Here is a 19,429-nt window from a genome sequence, read left to right as displayed (position 1 = left end):
GGAATGGTAATAACGGCAGAGGGAAGAATCAACCACTTACCAATCGTGACCTTGACCTCTGGCGTTACGACTGCGCAAAACCGCTCATCATTGTTATGTACAAGATGTCCATGGACGCGAAGGATGTCATCACATGAACCAGTACCGATCAGTGGTAATGTGACTCAACCATCCAAGCAAGTATGTCACTGCTGGTGCTTAAACCAAGTATTCCACCTGGACCTGGTTGATTATTCATAAAACCATATGACTGCAGAGTGTGGCACATTCACTCTGGGTGTTACTGTCTGATTTCACATACAAATCTATATCTGCCCTAATTCCATCTTATCGTTGACAGTTATCTGAAGCTGGCCTATCCAATGACAGCTCGACATCTGTTGTTAGAAAGTCCTGGCGACGTATGGGCCCAGGGCACCTTGAACAAGTACAGACTACTGGTCTCGGTCGGCGTTACCCAAATTAACAGTTAACCTGTGAGGACTTTCGCACTGTTCATAATCATTGACGGTGCGGTGCGGTGCGGTGCGGTGCGGTGCGGTGCGGTGCGGTGCGGTGCGGTGCGGTGCGGTGTGACTTTAACAAGGGGGTGGGGGAGAATCACATCGATGCGAAGATATATCTTACAATCTGTACCTTTACGTGCTTTGTTATGTTTGATGTGACGTCCGAAGTGCCATAAAATTAATTTACTCGTGTACTTACGGTCAACGACATCAAAGTTTGAATTGTTAAAATGCATTAGTAAATTCCATGGTTATTTATTTATTTATTTATTTATTTATTTATTTATTTATTTATTTATTTATTTATTTATTTATTTATTTATTTATTAAACGTATGTATACAGTGACTATACACAGCTTGTGAGTGGTTGTTTTGCTCCCAGTTCTTATTATTTTGAGTAAGTGAATTATGTTTAACGCCCCTTTTAGCAATGTTCCAGCAATATCACTGGCAAGGACACCAGAAATGGGCTACATGTATATACCTATCAGGGGAATCGAACCTGGGTCGTAGGCCTGACAAGCGAACGCTTTAACCACTAATCTAACCCACCACAGTTGTATTGCTTGGAATACACAGGTAATAAACTTTACCTGTTTCATCAGATGGGAAAGGCGCGGATATGGATACGGATATGAATGAGACAAAATGGAGTGTGTCATGTGCCATGTGTCTTGTGACACAAATAGTTTATCTTGGCACAGATCGTATCCATTCTTGTATGCAGATCCTAGCACATTTCCTTGGCTTGCCTCTTACATTGCAATGGATCTTAGCAGTGGATCTTAGGAGTGGATCTTAGCAAGAACATGGTCAGGCATATAAGCTGTAGACTTCCACAACAGATCTGCACCTCCAGTCCCTATTCCTGCTTCCTTCATATGTGTTATGGTACCGGAGTGATAACCCTCAGGTTCGTCAATCATGATGATTATATATACATACAGCCATGGCAGGCTAGTCGACTATTATTCACACTAAACTGAACTCTTGAACTTTAGCACCATTATCACTATTAATCAAATTACACAATTCTGTTGCGACAGCGTCAGTAACGTTCACAATAGCAACTTCATCGACATTTAATTGGACGATAACTTTATCGAACTTTATCTGTTTGCGAAGTTGATTCCCAATCTTATTGCCTAAACGTAGTGTTATTTCATACACAGCTAATGTACTTTCTTTGTAAACTGTACTTTCAATGTTTAACAGTACAAGTTTAATTATCTGATTATAGTTTTCAAATTCCCCGCAAAGTATTCGCGAATTCAACTGACAACGAAACTGGATTGAATTTGTATGTTTCATTAAGCGTTGTATGTACGTAATACAAGACAAGACTGAAACGCCGGCGCATACATCGGTTGTGGATGTTTAACTTGGGTTAGTGAGTGAGTTTAGTTTTACACCGCACTTAGCATCATTCCAGCTATATGGCCGTGGTCTGTAAGTAATCGAGTCCGTATCGGTATGGGAAATCAAACCATTGTAATGAACGCCCGCTTTAATCACTATGTTTCTCAGAGTATATATAAATGTACATTATTTACTCAACTTCTTCCTCATATCAGGATATACAGCTTCTTTTAATTACTGAATGTTCATATTGTATGATAGCATCTACGTAGATGTGTAAAAAATAGTAGTATCAGTGACGTATTACGCAAACTGGTGTCCGTACTCCATCAGATATCGTTTAAACGCTTGTGGTGATACCTCGTCAAGAAAATCATGAGCCTCGCAAATATGGCTTATGGCTTATTGGTATGTAATGGTGAGACACAGGTATGTCTTAGGTATACGGAATTGATTTCTATATTACCATGGAAACCGAATGTACCGAATGTAGTCTAGTTTTAAGTCACTTTCTGGCGTATTGTCATTTGTCGTAGAGTGAGGAACATACAACATACACAATAACCCTTTCTGGTATAACATAGCCCCCATCTGTCTGCATCCCTTCAAGCAACAATACCTAAAGCCGTCATGAGTGTGGTGGACACATTTTGTTTCAAACTGTTTGTCTATTGTTGGAGAAGTTTCCAGTTATACGACCATCCGTTGGTTGGTTTGCATCAACACTAGATTATTATGTTTTACAGATAAAGAACAATATGCAACAGAGAGGGTTCGGGTGATGCTGACACAGTCAGGCCGGTAAGGCTCGTCAGTTCAGCGCCATGAGATCAGGACGTACCAATCTAAAGGCACCGAGAGCAAAGGGGAATCTGCCGACAGTGTACATGGGATGCAAGCAAGGATTATTATAACTGCGGGGACTGACGCGGGTAGCAGACTAGACAGTTCAAAGATCGACATGACATATGATGCGATGACATGCATCAACTACGTGAGTCTGACCACCCACAAAAGCTATTTAACGCCGCACCACTGTCGATATAAGACGACTGTCGGCTAATAATGACGAAACAATCCAGTGATTACCATCATGAGCATTGATTTACACAACAGGAATACCATGACATGTGTGGACAGTAACAATTCACCGGGCCTGACCAGTCGATCCCGTGGCAGGGATTGGTTGCTGAGACAAATTGTCACCTGGAAGGATATTCACCCATATTTAATCATGGGTCCATTTGATGGATTTAATAGAAAGCTTCTTTTGGGCATTTAAAGTTGCGGTGATGTAGAATGATGATAATTGTGTGGATATACAATTTCTCTATTCGGTCAAAGTCGACGTTTCGACATAGATTCTAGTGTCGTTGACAGGCAAGTGTCCATTTAAAAACTTGACAAAACACGGAGTTGTGTTACTTTGGCTGTTCAGCATAGATACATTGTTGTTTGGCTGGATAATTTGCGTAAAATTTAATTGTTTCAATGAACATGGATTATGAACATGACGTCTACCATTCCTGAAATACGATTTTGTGCCGAAAAAAGGAAAAAGACAAAATTGCAAAATACATATCAGACTGTGTATCTGAAATTGGTATGTATTTAAAGATAAAACTATATATAACCTAACTCCCAAGAACCAGTACATTTCATACCTTATATATTGGCATCACTAGCTTGAGATATTTGAAATCAGGCGTGAAACCACGCTGAGATGTATAGTTTCTGTTGTTCATCAGTTTAAGTGGAATTCCCGGAAAGATACACCTTTTATGATATGGTCACAGATGTATCAAGTCAGAATGCACTTGGTGTCAATGAACTTCCCGGAGTAATTTTGAGTCATAAAGAACACATAGGGGTACCGGATAGAACTGGTCTTTAGGAACACTCGTTTGTCGTAGGAGACGACAAACGGGATCGGGTGGTCAGGTCCGCTGAGTTGGTTGACACATATGGACACATACAAATACAAAAATTATTCATAAAGACCAGATCACGAGGACCATACTGTGGCATAGTGTGGGGGGTATTTTATCGGAGTAAGTTTTGTCCATACCACATCTGGTGTCGTAAATATAACTCAGACAGTTTCGTTTGACCTCCACGCAGCTGTTTCAGTAAATAATTGAATCGTGACTAGACATGTTCACACGTTGTGCTCATGTGGGAATCGAACCCGTGAAATGGCGTCATGACTGAGCGCCTTGACCACTGCCTGTAAGGACCAATAGCAGCGGTATCACTGACAGTGACGGGTAAGGACAAAGGGCCGTAAGAATTCTGAACTGACTGTCTGTCTGTACACGTGATTCATGTCTTATGTAGACTTTACAGGTAGGAGTGAATACGTTTTTACGCCATTTTGAGCACTATCCAAGCACTATCCAAGCAATATTCTAGCAATATCACACCGGGGGACAACCAGGTAGATATGGGCCTCACACATAGTACCCATGTGGGGAATCGAACCTGGGACTGGACTCATATATTGCACAACAAAGGTATATTCGTGACTTGACCATATTAACAGTGACTGGAGAAAATACCTTTGATGTTAACAGATGAGATGCCAAAGATACCAATTAGCAGCTGTTTATCATGCCATTTTATTTTAATCATAATGATTCCTTTTTATTGGCTGGTGTTTAAAGCTGTTATCAGCAATATTTCAGATATGTAACGGCGCTGTGTAAATATTCCAGTCTGAACCAGACCGTCCACTGTATCAATTCAATTGTAACTGAATCGTAAAGAATGATACCATCTACAAATATCCTTCGAATGCCAAGCACAAGTAGATTTCAGTTTTATATAATATCCACGAAGGAAAAGAGATCTTATTCCATTTTGTATATATCCAGATGCTGCTTCGGTTGGTTTTCTTCGCGAGTTGTTATACACACGATACGACCTCGACTCTCTCTAAGTCTTTAAGTCGAACAGTCAACACATTATCCGTTCTTTACCTCCAGTTCCCAGCATCACTATCTATTTTCATCAGGCGCATCATTCTTTCGTTTTCACTGTCGCTTCAATAAGGCTCAGATTTATTCCACATTTTCACTTCACCTGCTAACGTAACCCATCGTGTTAAATCCTTATATCTACTTTAGAACTAATTTAGGCGAGCAGTTCGTACTTGACACCTTTCAAAGATCAAACGTGGGTTTGAGGGATTTATGTGCATGGAAAATCATTTCTGTTTCATAAGCGAGATCTCACGAGATCAGGTAGCAGCAAATGCAAAGGACTCCTTCATTAAATATGCTAATTAAAGTAATCCAATCAGTGGGCTCCTTCACACAGATCAGCCAATGGGAAACGTCCTTACAATTACATCTAAGGTTAATTAGCAAACCATGTGAGATTTTCTGTAACCTCAATACGCGTAGGTCCCATTACCGGATTGTATAATTAGATTAACCCAACTGACAACAAAAGTGACAACCTCTTAAGCTGTGTACTGGAGCATGTTTAATAGTGCGTGGATAACTTAATACTGAGGTGGCTGGAGCGTTGTGCCCAAGGTTAATTGGATTTGCATCTTAGAAATTTCACCACCAACCTGAGAAGCTGTTGAAATGGCGACAGGTATATGCTTGTTGCCGTCGGGGAGAGAATCGTTGGTGGACTTAACGACATCCAATACCAACGATGTCGTTGACAGTGGCCGCTTTTTATGCGCCGTCTTTAAAAGCAAGGCACCAGTGGATTTAAGTAGACGGTGTTTCTTTTGTGAGTGAGTGACTGGGTTGGGCTTAAAAGCCGCTCTGAACAGAATTCCAGTTATAACTCAACGTGTCAGCTTGGTGACTGAGTGACTTTTGTTTTACGCATCTTTTAGCAATATTCCATCAACATCGTGAAGGAGGACGCCAGAAATGGGCTTCATGCATTGTACACATTGTGGAATCGGACCAAGATCTTCGGCATGATGAGCACAACGCTTTGACCACTAGGCTACCCCACCGACCCAGTGTCGGCTTAATGTGGAAGGATTGCCTAAAGCGATGCTGATCTCAGAAACCCATGATCGTGAGGATTTTGCTAACAAATATACAAACATAATCGGATCATATCGGTATTCGACCCGTGAAGGCCGGGAGTAGAATAGTCCTTCAGCAACCCATGTTTGCCTTTAAAGGTGACTATGCTTGTCGTAAGAGGCGACGAACAGGATTGGGTTGTCAGGTTCGCTGATTTGGTTGACATATGTTATCGGTTCCAAGTTGTGCAGTCGACGCTCATGTTGTTGGTCAATGGATTGTCTGGTCCCGACTCCATTATTTACAGACCGCTGTCATGTAGCTGGAATATTGCTAATTGTTGCGTATAACTAAACTCACTCACTCACTCACTCAATGTCTTTATTTTGGACATCACATGAGATCCTTGTATTAAACAGGGTAATCAGATAAAATATCTGTTACTATGTAAGGGCAGGACAAGTGTTCGAAGCCACACGAATTAGGTGTCAAAGACAGACCAACATTTACATAACAATGCCAGTTGAAACAACCATATCATACAGTATGGTGTTCATACAACAACAAATGAGTAAAGAGGGTCACTTTAGGCTCTCTTGTGTAATTGGCCTAAGTTACTCGGAGTTGAGTACCCTTTGCGTACCAGGAACCTGACTCAATGCAACAGCATCTTTTCGCAGTAAGACAGGTAAATTTCTAGTATCGCGACAGCCAGACTTTACAGCATATTACAGACGTGATCACACCCACACCCACAACCACAACCACACTGACATATCCTTGTCCCAGATCCATCCGTATCAATATAGCATCCCATGTCAGATCAAGGCAACTTTATTGTCAATGATCAATCTGTGCTGATAATTGGAACAGACAAGCATACCAGTAATTCCTTGTTCCAGTTGAAAGAACCTGGCTCTGAGTGCAAGAGGTCGACTAGGGATTATACACGCTTTGCTTAAAACTGCTTCAACATAAGTCGTATTAGGTGTAAAGTTAATTAGGACGATGTAATCAAAGTTAATTAGGACGGTAGTAATCACCATTAACAAGGTTCAGATGAAATTAGACCTTATTTATATTTGAAATACCCCTTGTTCTTTGAACATTTTATAGTTTTGTTTCTGGATACTGGACATCTTACATCGTGACCTTTCACACTTTTCAATTTCCTTTCAATACAACATAAACTAGTAATCAGTGAGTTTTGTTTCACGCCGCTTTCAGAAATATTACAGCAATATCACGGCGGGGGACATCTAAAATGGGATTCACATTCTGTCTCCAGGTGGGGAATCCAACCCAGGTATTTGGCGTTACGAACGAACGCTTTAACCACAAGGCTACCCAACCGTTCCATAGACTGTTAACGGCTAATGCAATCATCATGAAAATAATGATACATATGTAGGCAATAAAAGTGAATGGTACAATAATATGAGTTCCCCCTTGCCTTATTCCGGACATCAAGGCTAAACTAGAATTAAGAAACATTAACAAAACATTAATATTAATACCTTCAATATTAATTACTGTCGGTTTGTCATCGAAGATGGGGTAGGCATCCAATAAAAACATAGATAACAGATTTGATATAGTGTATATTATGTATTCGGACTATATATAGTGTATATTATGTATGTATTTATTCGTTTTATTTCCTTTTTGCTAACACTATTGGACTCCCAACATGAAACAGTTAGTCAAAAACGGTATGCATTGACCAAGAATAAAGTGAGTGAGTTTAATTTTACACCGCTGTTAGCAATGTTCCAGCAATATCACGCCGGGGGACACCAGAAATGCGCCTAACACACTGTACACAAGTGGGGAATCGAATCCGGAATTTCGGCGTGACAAGCAAACACCTTAACTACTATGCTACACCACCGACCCCTTAGAATAAAGACTGAAATATCTGAATGACATTTAGTGGCGATATAACACGACTATAAGGAGATAACTTCTGTATAATGAGGAACATAGGGTTTAAGTATATATTCTTACTCCTTCATCAGGACGTAAATAAAAGACAGCATGTAATACGTACATACGCATTTTATGTGAAAAATGGTACTGGTATCATGGATGTCGAATCCACGTTTAGGTGGAGAAAAACAAAGCATCAACTCTGATAAGAAATATGGCACCATGAAATGTCGAATCATCGAATTATTTGTAGACATAGATTGAAACTTTATTGAACAAACGTTATGGAATAACAATTTATTCCGAAATTAAAAGGTTGTTATTAAAACAAAAATGTTCAGTATTGTACGTGGCAACTTCTAAAATGCAACTTAAGCAAGATACACTGAAACTTACCCACAGATGTTACGTGTAACAATCAAATACACGCAGTATCAAATCTACACCTGAAGTTCACATGTACACTTCATTCTCACACTTACCTTTAATATGCCTGCTGGAATTGGCTGGAATCGCCAACGTATAACAGACCTGAACTTAAGTACTCGTCTCTCTGGACGAGTCCATTTGACATCACAGGTGGGTATAAAGGCAAACAACGATTATTACGTTCTTTTTTCAAAGCCACCCCTAATTCTAGAATAGCTTGTGCTGGTTCAGAATCCGGGTACTGTGCGAGCTGCTGAAGAGAACAGCTGAACTTTCCTTAGCGCTGTGATGTCGAGTTTGAAAAGAAGGATTACTAAATGAGTTAATCCACAATACAAAACTAAGGCAACCACTGCTGTTGAGGGAAAAGCAAACAGTTCCCTCATTGGTGTAAATTGCTGACATGATTTGTGTAAGTAATGCCTTCTAATTATTGCTGGTATTAGCGACTACTTAGAAGCAGCATCAATCACCACTCAATTACGCCATACAAAGGAGCCCCTGATACAGATAGTATTTACTCACAGGGCTCAGTAGTTAAGGGTCCGTCACAAACACGCACGCGCGCAATTTAGACAATGTGACGTTAACAAGGAGGTGATACTTATTGGTTACCTGGCAACGTATTACAATCAACAAGGGTAAATTTGCTAAATCATGACATGTTTCCCATTCCATTGTTGCAGTTATAATATAAACGACCGTCTCATTGGACAAGTTTTTGCATAGCTTTATTTCACTTGTTCACCTGACCTTGAGCGTTGTTAAATAAATGTTCCAAATTCAGTTTCAGTCAGTGGATTTTTCATTTAATTTCATTATTGTAGTATTTTCCGACCAAACAAATGTTGTAAACGCTAAGGTCTTCTACGCAGTCGTTTCAGGGTGTTCCCAGCTAGCTCAAAACTGAAATTCAAGGGGATTAGGGCTGGGGGATCTGTATCTGAACCATGTTCACTTAGTGACATCTAGCTCAAATAAGTGAAATATGTTCACCGAATAAATATGAATTGTGCTCACTTTGGGTCTTTTATGTGGATATAAAGGCCAGTATAACGTGCTTGGGACATCATTCACCATGGCTGATGCTAACGTTCAGGTCAAATGTGAGCCTAAAGGTGGTTATGAATACACCAAGAAGAACAGTAACAAGGGGCCGATATACTGGGGATGTAAGGGTATATAAGCCCCGCTACTGTCCTGCTACTTTGAACACCAAGAATGACATCCCTGTCAAGTTTGCAAGAGCACACTGCCATCAGTCACACATTCCTACAACGTTTGAAGAACTGAATATAAAATCGTCAAAATGGTATTTTCTTACCATCACTCGAGTCCTTATTATTACAGTACATGTACATTTATTTCATATGGTCAATTTATTATTATAGGTTTCAGAACCACAAATCACACTGAGGGTGGCATAGAAGATACCATCCCATCCTAATTTGCAAAAATGTTTATTCTATTTCGTAGAGAGAACAGGCCTGTGTAGAGGCAAGAAGTATTCAGTTGAATGTAAATGGTGTTATGCGTCCAAGAATGAAAACGTTCAGGCAACTTGGTGAGACTTGATAAGGGGACAAGGAATAGCCCAGTAACGTTGTGTAAACAGTACAGAAGCTGACATCCATAACATTTTGTCTTATACCGTGAAAGGGTGGAAATATCTCTCTGCATTTAAACAACATTATAGCAGAGTTTACGTCACAAGAACAACGACCACTGTTATTTCTAGTGAGTGGAGCAGACAGTTTACTGTAGACTTGTGGGTGATCATTACCAAGGAAACACATTCTGAGTTTCAAAGATGGATCCATTTGAAGTACGAAAATCTATTTTCTTTCTGTTATTTTAGAGTATTGGAAGTTCAAGGCAGACAACCTTAATGGATAACAAGTTCTTTTATTTCGTAAGTGCGACGTTACGGTACTGGTTCTTGTACCATTGTCAGGCAAGAATGCTGACAACGGTACAGAAATATGTATCTAAACCTCGCACTCACGAAATAGAGCGACGTTGTTATCCACAAACGTCTACAAACATCTTACGTCACGAAACTGTAAATGTTTATCTAACTGGAGAATGTATTGTGATAATAGCAAGCTCATTTGACCCCTAATTACATAATTAGTGACTAAACCGTGTAATTATATACATGTATAGATAAAACATGTTTACACATCGCAAGGTGAGATAATGTACGAAGATAACGGTATACTTACATAGCCAATTAGATATCATTCATGTGCAAAATAACATGTAATGACAAAGCCAAGAGTAGGGTTGGGGGTATTAATGTGTAAACACGTCTTGTTGATATATACACCTGGAAATTAATCAAGCAACACCCCAATTTTTTCTATTGGAGCAACTTTGAAGTGTTCTGACAATCAAAATATGCCGGGTTGATATAGTTTGACACTTTTTTATTCAACAGACGATCTCTGACAAACAACTTAAAGGGAAAAAGTATCAAGACTTTGCTTTATTGCAACGAAATCCAAATTCTTAAAACTGTCTTAAATTCATGCAAAAATGGACACAATTTACTATTCATCCACAGACGTTGTTGTCAGGTGTATTAACACAAATGTCACATGGAAAGAAAGAACAGTCATCTGAGAGTCTGCACACCGACTTTCATCAATATCTAGTGTGTCCTCCCTGCGCACGCACCACCGATTCCAGACGCCTCCTCATTCCTTGGATGAGTCTCCGGATCTGATTCTGGGGGATCCTGTTCCACTCCTCATGCAGGGCAGCCGTCAATTCGTTGAGATTATGGACTGGTGGGTCTCTCTGCCTCACACGACGGCCAATAAAGTCCCACAAATGTTCAATGGGGTTGAGGTCAGGGCTCATGGCAGGCCATGGAATTCTGTCAATTGCATTTTGCCGCAAAAAATCATTTACAGCATGCGCCCTGTGAGGTCTAGCATTGTCGTCCATAAATATGGGTCTCGTTGCCATATGAGACCCTCATATTCTCAAAATGAGGTACCACAGCCCTGTCAAGAACCTCCTGTTGGTAACGAACACCGTTAAGGTTGCCACGGATGGTAATGATATCCAACTTGCAGTTCATGGAAATGCACCCCCATACCATAACGGAACCTCCCCCAAAGACCACAGTCTCCTGGATGTTCCGTGGAGCCATTGCTGTGTTCCTCTGCCTCCAGACCCGAGTACGACCGTCCACCATGTGCAGCAAGAACCGGCTCTCATCTGAGAAATGGACCTTCCTCCAAGAGGCAATGTTCCAGTGCAAACGGTCATTACACCAGGCCAGTCGGGCTGCCTTATGGGCTGGAGACAGTCTGGGTCGCTTGATTGGCCTCCTTGCCCGGTATCCTGCAGCTTTCAGACGATTCCGAACAGTCCTGTTCGAGATGGGTCTCCCTGGAAGCCACTCCTGTCTCAACCGAGAGCTCGAGTCGAAGGACCTGCGCCGTACAAGTCTCAGTAAAGCTCTGTCCTCCCGGACTGTGGTCTTCCTGGGTCTTCCTGGTCTAGGCAGGTCTTTAACTTCATTAGTGGCCCGGTATTTTTTCAAAAGTTTTGAAATTATGGAATGATGTCGTCCGATTTGAGTCCCGATTTGTCTTAGAGACATACCAGCATTCCTCATGCCGATTATTTGCCAACGAGTGGCCTCTGATAATTTCCTACGTGCCATGACATTGAAATGAATGAAAAACCGAATGCAATCGACAACCTGCGCTTGTAAACACCCCAGGGAAAAAGTGCATTTTTCGAAAGTTGAGGTTAAAGCAATGCACGTGCGCTGTGCAAGCTTCACGCGCGTCATATCAACCCATGAAAAGCTCATGCTGTATGTCAATACATCAAAATTGAATAATCAATCATCAAAATTACTTCGTTAAACTTTGTTAAGTTTTTATGTGTCTTTGAATTTGGTGTTGCTTAATTAATTTCCATATGTATACATATTCACTTGTGCACTGACTTAGTAGTCACCTAAAGGGGGGAACATTAGCTCTGAAACGTGGTATAGAGAATACAAGGAAGTTGTTAAAGAAACGTGTATATATGTTCGTCCAATTTCTAAATGCCTTTGAGGTAGGCTAGTGGTTTATTTGTTCTCTCGTCACGCCGAAGACCCGGGTTCGAGTCCTCACATGTCCCTGCCGTGATATTGCTGGAATATAGCTAAAAGTGGCGTACAACTAAAAACTCAGACACTCTTAATGCCATATACGAGGGCTGCATTTGATCTTCATGACAGCTATACTGGCCGTATAGTCGGACACGTCATTACTGATCACTTATCACCGCCCATCTGATGACCGGCGTGCACGCTTAATGACACCTGGTACTGTGTTTAATCCCTCATCATTACTCGATTAGGGTCACCTGCGGTCTCAGTGTTGGTCTAATCGCCCGTGTTCTAACTGTCCTTTGAGATTTGACTTACTGTATTCTCAAATCTGTAATCTCAGGAGTATTTTATCAAATGCTCGTTCGGGGGGTTTTCGAAGGGGAAACCCTTTTGAAACTTAAACATAAATTTAGAGTGTTCAAACATATTTTAATCTTATTAATGTTTGAAAACTGACCTTCACTATACATTATAAACGTCACTAGACAATACAGTCGGCGAAGCACTTCAGACTTATTCAAGTTTCAAATATACCATCCAAAAATGTAGAGGATATATTTTGCGGTCATACCACAAGCCAGTGCGCATGGGGAAAAGTAATGTTCATCCATACAGATGAACCATTTCCAAAGGATTGGAATAAACTGTTACATTTTCCTTTAATTTCTCTTCATCACCTGTTTCCTCCTTGGCTTCATCAGTTGCGTTTTATCAATCTTGTAAATCCAATATCCCCAACTTTGTCAATGGTACATATCATTGAAACTACGATCATATTTCAATTTAACCCCCATTAAACATCGATGTATACAAGTTTGTTGGTAGTATAGTTATATATGGTGGACTGATAGTTTCCGTGTACACTGAAATACAAAAGTGGTGGTCTTTTTGGCGACTTTTATGCGACCATTGCAAAGGACTCCTTTAATAAATATTTTTCGTAAATATTCCCCAATTCCGAGGCAGCATTGCAATGGAAAATCGCAACAGTTTACTTATATAACTTATAAGTTTATTTGTATGGCAATAGGATGGTTCCCCAATGAACTAAACGCTCTTAATTCAAGGTGGATATCTCGCCACCTAGGCGCTCGCTATTTCCGGTTCACTAGGGCGTTTTCACGAAACTGTCTACATGCTGTTCACAGACATATCCTATAAAAGGACAATCAAACTATATCACCGATCTGTGTCAGTACAGCTGGGTATGCAAACCGATCTTAACGCTAAAGTGATCGTTGTTCCTTTGCCTTAACACAGGATTAAGACTGCCCTAGAACTATGGTTGCTTTGCACCAGGCTCCAATGACACACGTTAGTGATAACATTTGATTGCGACGTCAAGGGTGCCTTTGCACTAAACAACCTTAATTAGCGCTACACCAGTTGTAAGTCTATGTTAATGTATGGGAGTGACGATCATTTAAGCGCTAAGATCGGTTTGAACAACGGAGCCAGAGTATCCGACGTGCGAGTTGGCACATTATGCCGCTGTACAAAGCTAACTTAGCGCTAAGGTGATCTTTGTTAGATATACTTACGATTGTCGTAAAGGTAAGGTGATCGTAACTCACATACCTTAATAGACTTACGACTTACCTAGGGTAACGGCTGTTTTCTTCAACGGCACCTTAGGCGTGATCACATGAAGGATCATTTACCAGTACATGTGCAAGCACTCATATGACCGCTTTCCATTAATTCCGGATTTCACAGCATGTGTGCTCGATATCACATTCCAATTTACTGTCGCTGAAGTTTCTATCATACGCTGTCCAATGTTGTACTGAGAGCCATTGGTTTTACGCCACTCTGAACACATTTTCCACATTACTACAGAATGACAGAATGATGTGGGCGGACATAACAAAATGATGCAGGTCTGCTGTGGACGATGCCAGAGTGAGTATCATTTTAAGCAACTTTTACCAATATTCTGGAGGTATCGCGGCGGGGCAACATTAGAAACGGTCTTCACTCGATGTACCCATGAGAGGAGTCGAACCTGAGACTTCGACTTGACGAGAGTACGTTTTAACCACACGGTTACCCACCGCTCACACGAGGTGAGACGCGGCTCGGGGAACATTGACACGCATTAATAACAAAAGTGAATCTGGAATTTCAACCAACCAACCAGGTTTCTCCTAGCAAATACGATGACCTTGAAATGTGATATATGGGCGTGATCGATTTCAGGCGGAAAATACTCAGAAAATGGCTTTTTGCATTATTAATTAGAAAAAAAACTGCCGTTGGTATGTACCAGATGTAACAGTTCGGCAATTCGAGAGAGAACGTTAGAAACGCTCTTTACACGTTAGCGGGGGAACACCGTAACTATCAGAATAGGTCTCAACCAATCAGAATCCGATATCCATACAAATCTGTAAAGTAAAATAAACTACTTTGATTGGCCTCAAACACATACATCATGCAGTTTTCTTTGCAGAACTGCAGAATAGTTTCTATGAGACCAAGTTATTGCAAATGTTTCCAGCTCATTAAATAAACAGGAATATTTGTTCGACAATTTTGTTGGAACAAGCAACATACAAAATCAAGATATGGTATTTTCTTAACTGGTACTGTTCCAGTCTGTCGATGCATGTGCTTATTTAGACTCAGTCAAACGTGACCCAAATGAATTTTAGCTGTGTTCTTGATTTACTGTGGCTGGTTTTGATCACAGTCTCAAATGTATTATGTTTGTCTATGTAGTCAGCCCAGGTGGTTCTTGTTTTGGAAACATAGCGATACACATCGTCTCGCCAGGTGGCGCTCTTTACCTACTGGGAGGCATGGAGGAACAACTGTTTTCATTTCACAAACTCAACACAACCCGTTTATGAACCGGATGAGGAAACTTGATGAAGCCACCATATTGGAACATTTAGGGAACTACCCTGAACGAGTGTCCGTCTGAAACATAAATTCCCCTTTCAGAATGATAATGATAATAATGATAATAATTTACTTATACAGTGCCTAGTATCCATCTGACCAGTTGCTCACTGGACGCTCTAATCAGAATCTGATTATCATTACCCCGGATAACACAAGCTGCCCTCTTAGGCGCTAGAAGGTTATAGTCACAGGACTCTATCTCACCGGGTACCCATTTTCTGCTGGGTGAACAGAGGCAAATTTGAACAAACTCACTTGCCTAAGGTGAGACCACATGTTTCCCATGTACATGTTTTAAATAGAAATTACATTTGTTATGGGGGCAGTGGGGTAGTCTAGTGGTTAAAGCGTTCGCTCGGCACGTCAACGACCCGGGTTCTATTCCCTACATGAGTACAATGTGTGATCTCCGCTTCTGGTGTCCCCCGACGTGATATTGATGGAATGTTGCTAAAAGCATGAAACCAAACTCACTCACACATCTGTCGTGCGGGACGTCGGAAATGGCTGGAATGTCTCAAGCACCAGCAGTTCATAGAACGTTCATATGAGTCCATTTGCAAGCAGCCAACTTGGTTTTGATTCCAGTTCCAACTTTACTGGGTATATCTTCCACTTGGAGCCTCCATTTTGTTTTTGTTAGAACCAAGGACGTAAACCCGAATGGAAGTTTCAGAATGGGTGGTTTCGCGACAAAAGCTCGTTGATATAGTTCTCTTAAAATATTTACATCTCATGGACTGTTTTGTCATAATTCGTGTAACTGTCGATAAATCCTACTTCGCGCATCATGTAATGTGACACTGTGAGATACCATCTTCATCCGATGATGAACGTCAACAAATAAAGTGTCACACCTGATATTTAGCAGTACCCGGCCACCCGTAATACTGTAATACAAACCCCGAGTTAGAACGACGAAAGGCAAACCTATATGCAAGGCTGAACTATACCGTGTATAAATGTTTTCATTAACGCCAAACTAACTAAAAAGATTTCTTGTATTTAAGAGACTCGAGTTTTTAGCCTTCATTACCATTTCTTGTCGTTGATCCGTATGACCCAGCTCTAGGCTAGGATGGTATGAACCATAGCGTTTTCTCACAGTTTGCCTGTACTTGACAGGCTGGTCAGAATCTAGAAAGAGTCCACGAAGGTTTGGCATATTTTCTGTTTCGAAGGTATAACTAATTATTATAAGAGAACAAAGATTATAAGAAAGCGATCACGGGACAATAGTTTTCATTTTAACAAACCATTGACTCTTTGCCGTCATAAGACACCCTGCTACTTGCGAAATGTTTCATATAAAGATAATATACATCGACATATTCTTTAGCTATTTCCTCATTTACCCTTTCCTTCCCTTATTCTGATTATTGCATTCTAATGAATGCATGTCTTTTTAGCAATCGCGATATTATATCTGATTCCAGTGGATGATATCATGCGCGACTATAGTGGACAGGTGCAAGGCAGTCATTCAGACAACCGCAACGCAAGACACCCAATTCTGTCCAAGAAAAAATCTGGCGTTTTTCAATAGTGATTCAGCAAGGATGATACGTACATCATTGGTCGAGACAGTGGGTTTTGGTTTAACAAGGTTTGACCGTATTTGTTGAGGTGTACGTTCCTACCGAAAAAAAAGCCCAATCCATTATAGAGACGTCTTGATCCATTCAGATTACTATCTTTGGTTAATTATTGGTGTGGAGGATATATAAAAGCGAATTTCAAATGAAACGATGATTTTGAATAGGAAGTTTTCATACACATACATGCTCATAGTCACGTACCGAGACTATTTGAAGTCTCAAATTAAGTTAATCAAAATTAGTTGTAATAAATAATCTGCTTAGCTACACTGTGCAATGCGGGACGAAAGGTAAAGTCGACACGCACAGTGCAAGAAAAGTTCTCATTAGCTGAATGTGTTTCTAAAGATGAATGATCATCACTAGCCTCCTAGCTGAAAGTATTCACCAAACTCTCACCATTTCGGTCATCTACATGAGTTGGTTTGTTGTCTAACGCCGCAATATTCCAGCTATATGGCGGCAGTCTGTAAATAATCTAGACTTGACCAGACAATCTACTGATCAACAACATGAGCATCGATCTGCGCAATTGGGATACGATGACATGTGACAACCAAGTCAGCGAGCCTAACCACCCGATCACGTTACTATAGCCTCTTACGACAAGCATGGGCTACTGAATACCATTTACAACCCGGATCTTAACTGGCTGTAGCTAAAGAATAAACCAGCACATCAGAATAATAACCTTGAATCCGGCGGAAATGTGAAATAAGGAAGTCTAAAGCATGGAGCTGAAAAATGTTTATCAACTTAGGATGCCGGTTCATATGTTTATGAAAAAAGATCTCAATCTTATCGGTTTAGCATTACATTGCTGTATACGTCGACGCGTAAATGACCGCGATAAAGTGTTACATGTTTCCGGTGTCACTCGTCTTTTGTTTCCATGTAATAGACCTCTACATATGTGAAAGTCGTGCACTCCTGGCCAGGAATATGGTTAGACACGAATTGAGTAAACAACAAGACATGCGCCGAATGCTAAACACTGTTTCACGGTATATAATCATACTATGCACATTCCAAATGTTTTTATTTCCTTGACAGGTTGAACAAATGTAAATCCAGAAGAGGGGTTGCATTTCAACGACAGACAAGAAGCTATTATCTGTACTAGTCTGTGTCACAGAACCGGAAACAAATGATTTTTTTCTACTGCCCAGACGTCTCTGCACTGGTTAAGCCCTAAATGAAATCGGTCTAGATTTCATCAGATTCAATCTCTGGTCTTCCGAGGACCTCAATCCAATTTAAGTGGGTTTCTTTGTTACTATGAAAATTATATATATTCAGAGACTAAGCGTTAGCCTAAATCTATACGGGATATGTCTGACAGAAGGTAACGTTGGCGACATATGTTCAAGGTATGTTGACATAGATACATACAATGCGACAGGGGTATTGCAAATATAGGTTTCACTTGTACAGAACGTAAATCATCCCGCACTTTCACAGTAGGACAACAAACGCTGTTATCATAACAATGGGTAATCATACTTATATTATGTAAGCATGGTCGACTGAAATAAAACTTGGAACAACTGTATATCTTTCTCACTCATGTTTGATTATTCATTTAACCGATAAATCTGCAGATCTATGCCTGTAATGCACCCTGTAGTCTTTCATTCAGATCCTGAAGCTAGAAAACCCACGCAAGTCTAGAAAACGCGGCAAGCCTAGAAAATGTGGCAAGTCTAGAAAATGTGGCAAGTCTTTCCACACCTCATGAAAAAAGCGTCGGGGCTCCTTTTCGTCATGTTTCTTGTTTCAACTATGAACATTTTTCAGTAAAATATGTTCATTTCAGAGAGTAATTGTTAGCCAGTGAAGTACTCACTACCCTTTAGTCTCCCGTCAGCGTTTCACATCTGACATTCACCGTGCGGTTACGTGGGGAAACGCAAGACCCCTTGACTGAATCTTACATATTCACCCATGAACCTACATGTAAGAGTAAAGTATTGCAATATTGATAGAGGCAAGAGTTCACAGAAAATCCAGTAACCGTGGTCTCAGTTCTCACTTCCGATATCCCAACTGTCGGACAGTTAAGTTTGTTAACAACATACACATCCTGTTCCACTTGCCCGATAACAAACTTGATCAAAAGCTTCAGGCACCATGGACCACTATTCGCGAACGAATGTCTTTTACAGGTCTGATTCCACGTCTTCAAACTGTCTTGGTAATGCATAGGTAGAACTAGCAATGATGACTTCTCTGTCTCCAACATATAGAGATAGAACAGTTAGAATGGTCTTACCTGATGCGTGTTCACCCCTGCTTGTACTACAGAAGTCCTACCGCCAAGCCAGCGTTCAGCTGAGTGTCCAATCTATCAGCTTATAGCGCAAGCCCGAACCACGTGCATGGATGAGCGTTCTGACTGCCCGGATGCAAAGTAAGTGAGGATCGCGTGAACTAGACAGGCTTTGGACTTGGGCCAAAAGAACAAGAGCCTCTCGTGTGTCAAGTTTTTAGGAATCAAGGAAGGCATTGAATAGATGGATCTCAGGTCTTCGCCCTGAGCAGGTAACGGTTATTGGGATATGTTGATTACATTAAGGTGG

At 40.7% G+C, this 19,429-nt stretch overlaps 1 protein-coding gene across 1 annotated transcript in view; it reads right to left on the bottom strand.

Moving 5' to 3' along the window:
• The window catches only part of LOC137274381 (allene oxide synthase-lipoxygenase protein-like), a 76,988-nt gene extending 57,771 nt beyond the window's left edge, over nt 1-19,217 (bottom strand). Inside the window, exon 1 of the mRNA XM_067807537.1 lies at nt 19,123-19,217. The gene's annotated coding sequence lies outside the window, so the exon portion shown is untranslated. The remainder of the gene's footprint in view (nt 1-19,122) is intronic.
• Between the last annotated feature and the right edge of the window lie 212 nt (nt 19,218-19,429).

The sequence above is a fragment of the Haliotis asinina genome, chromosome 2 (assembly GCF_037392515.1).
Source record: "Haliotis asinina isolate JCU_RB_2024 chromosome 2, JCU_Hal_asi_v2, whole genome shotgun sequence".
NCBI lineage: Eukaryota > Metazoa > Mollusca > Gastropoda > Lepetellida > Haliotidae > Haliotis > Haliotis asinina.
Note: the sequence above shows the minus strand (reverse complement) of the source record. Positions and strands in the feature narration are given on the sequence as shown.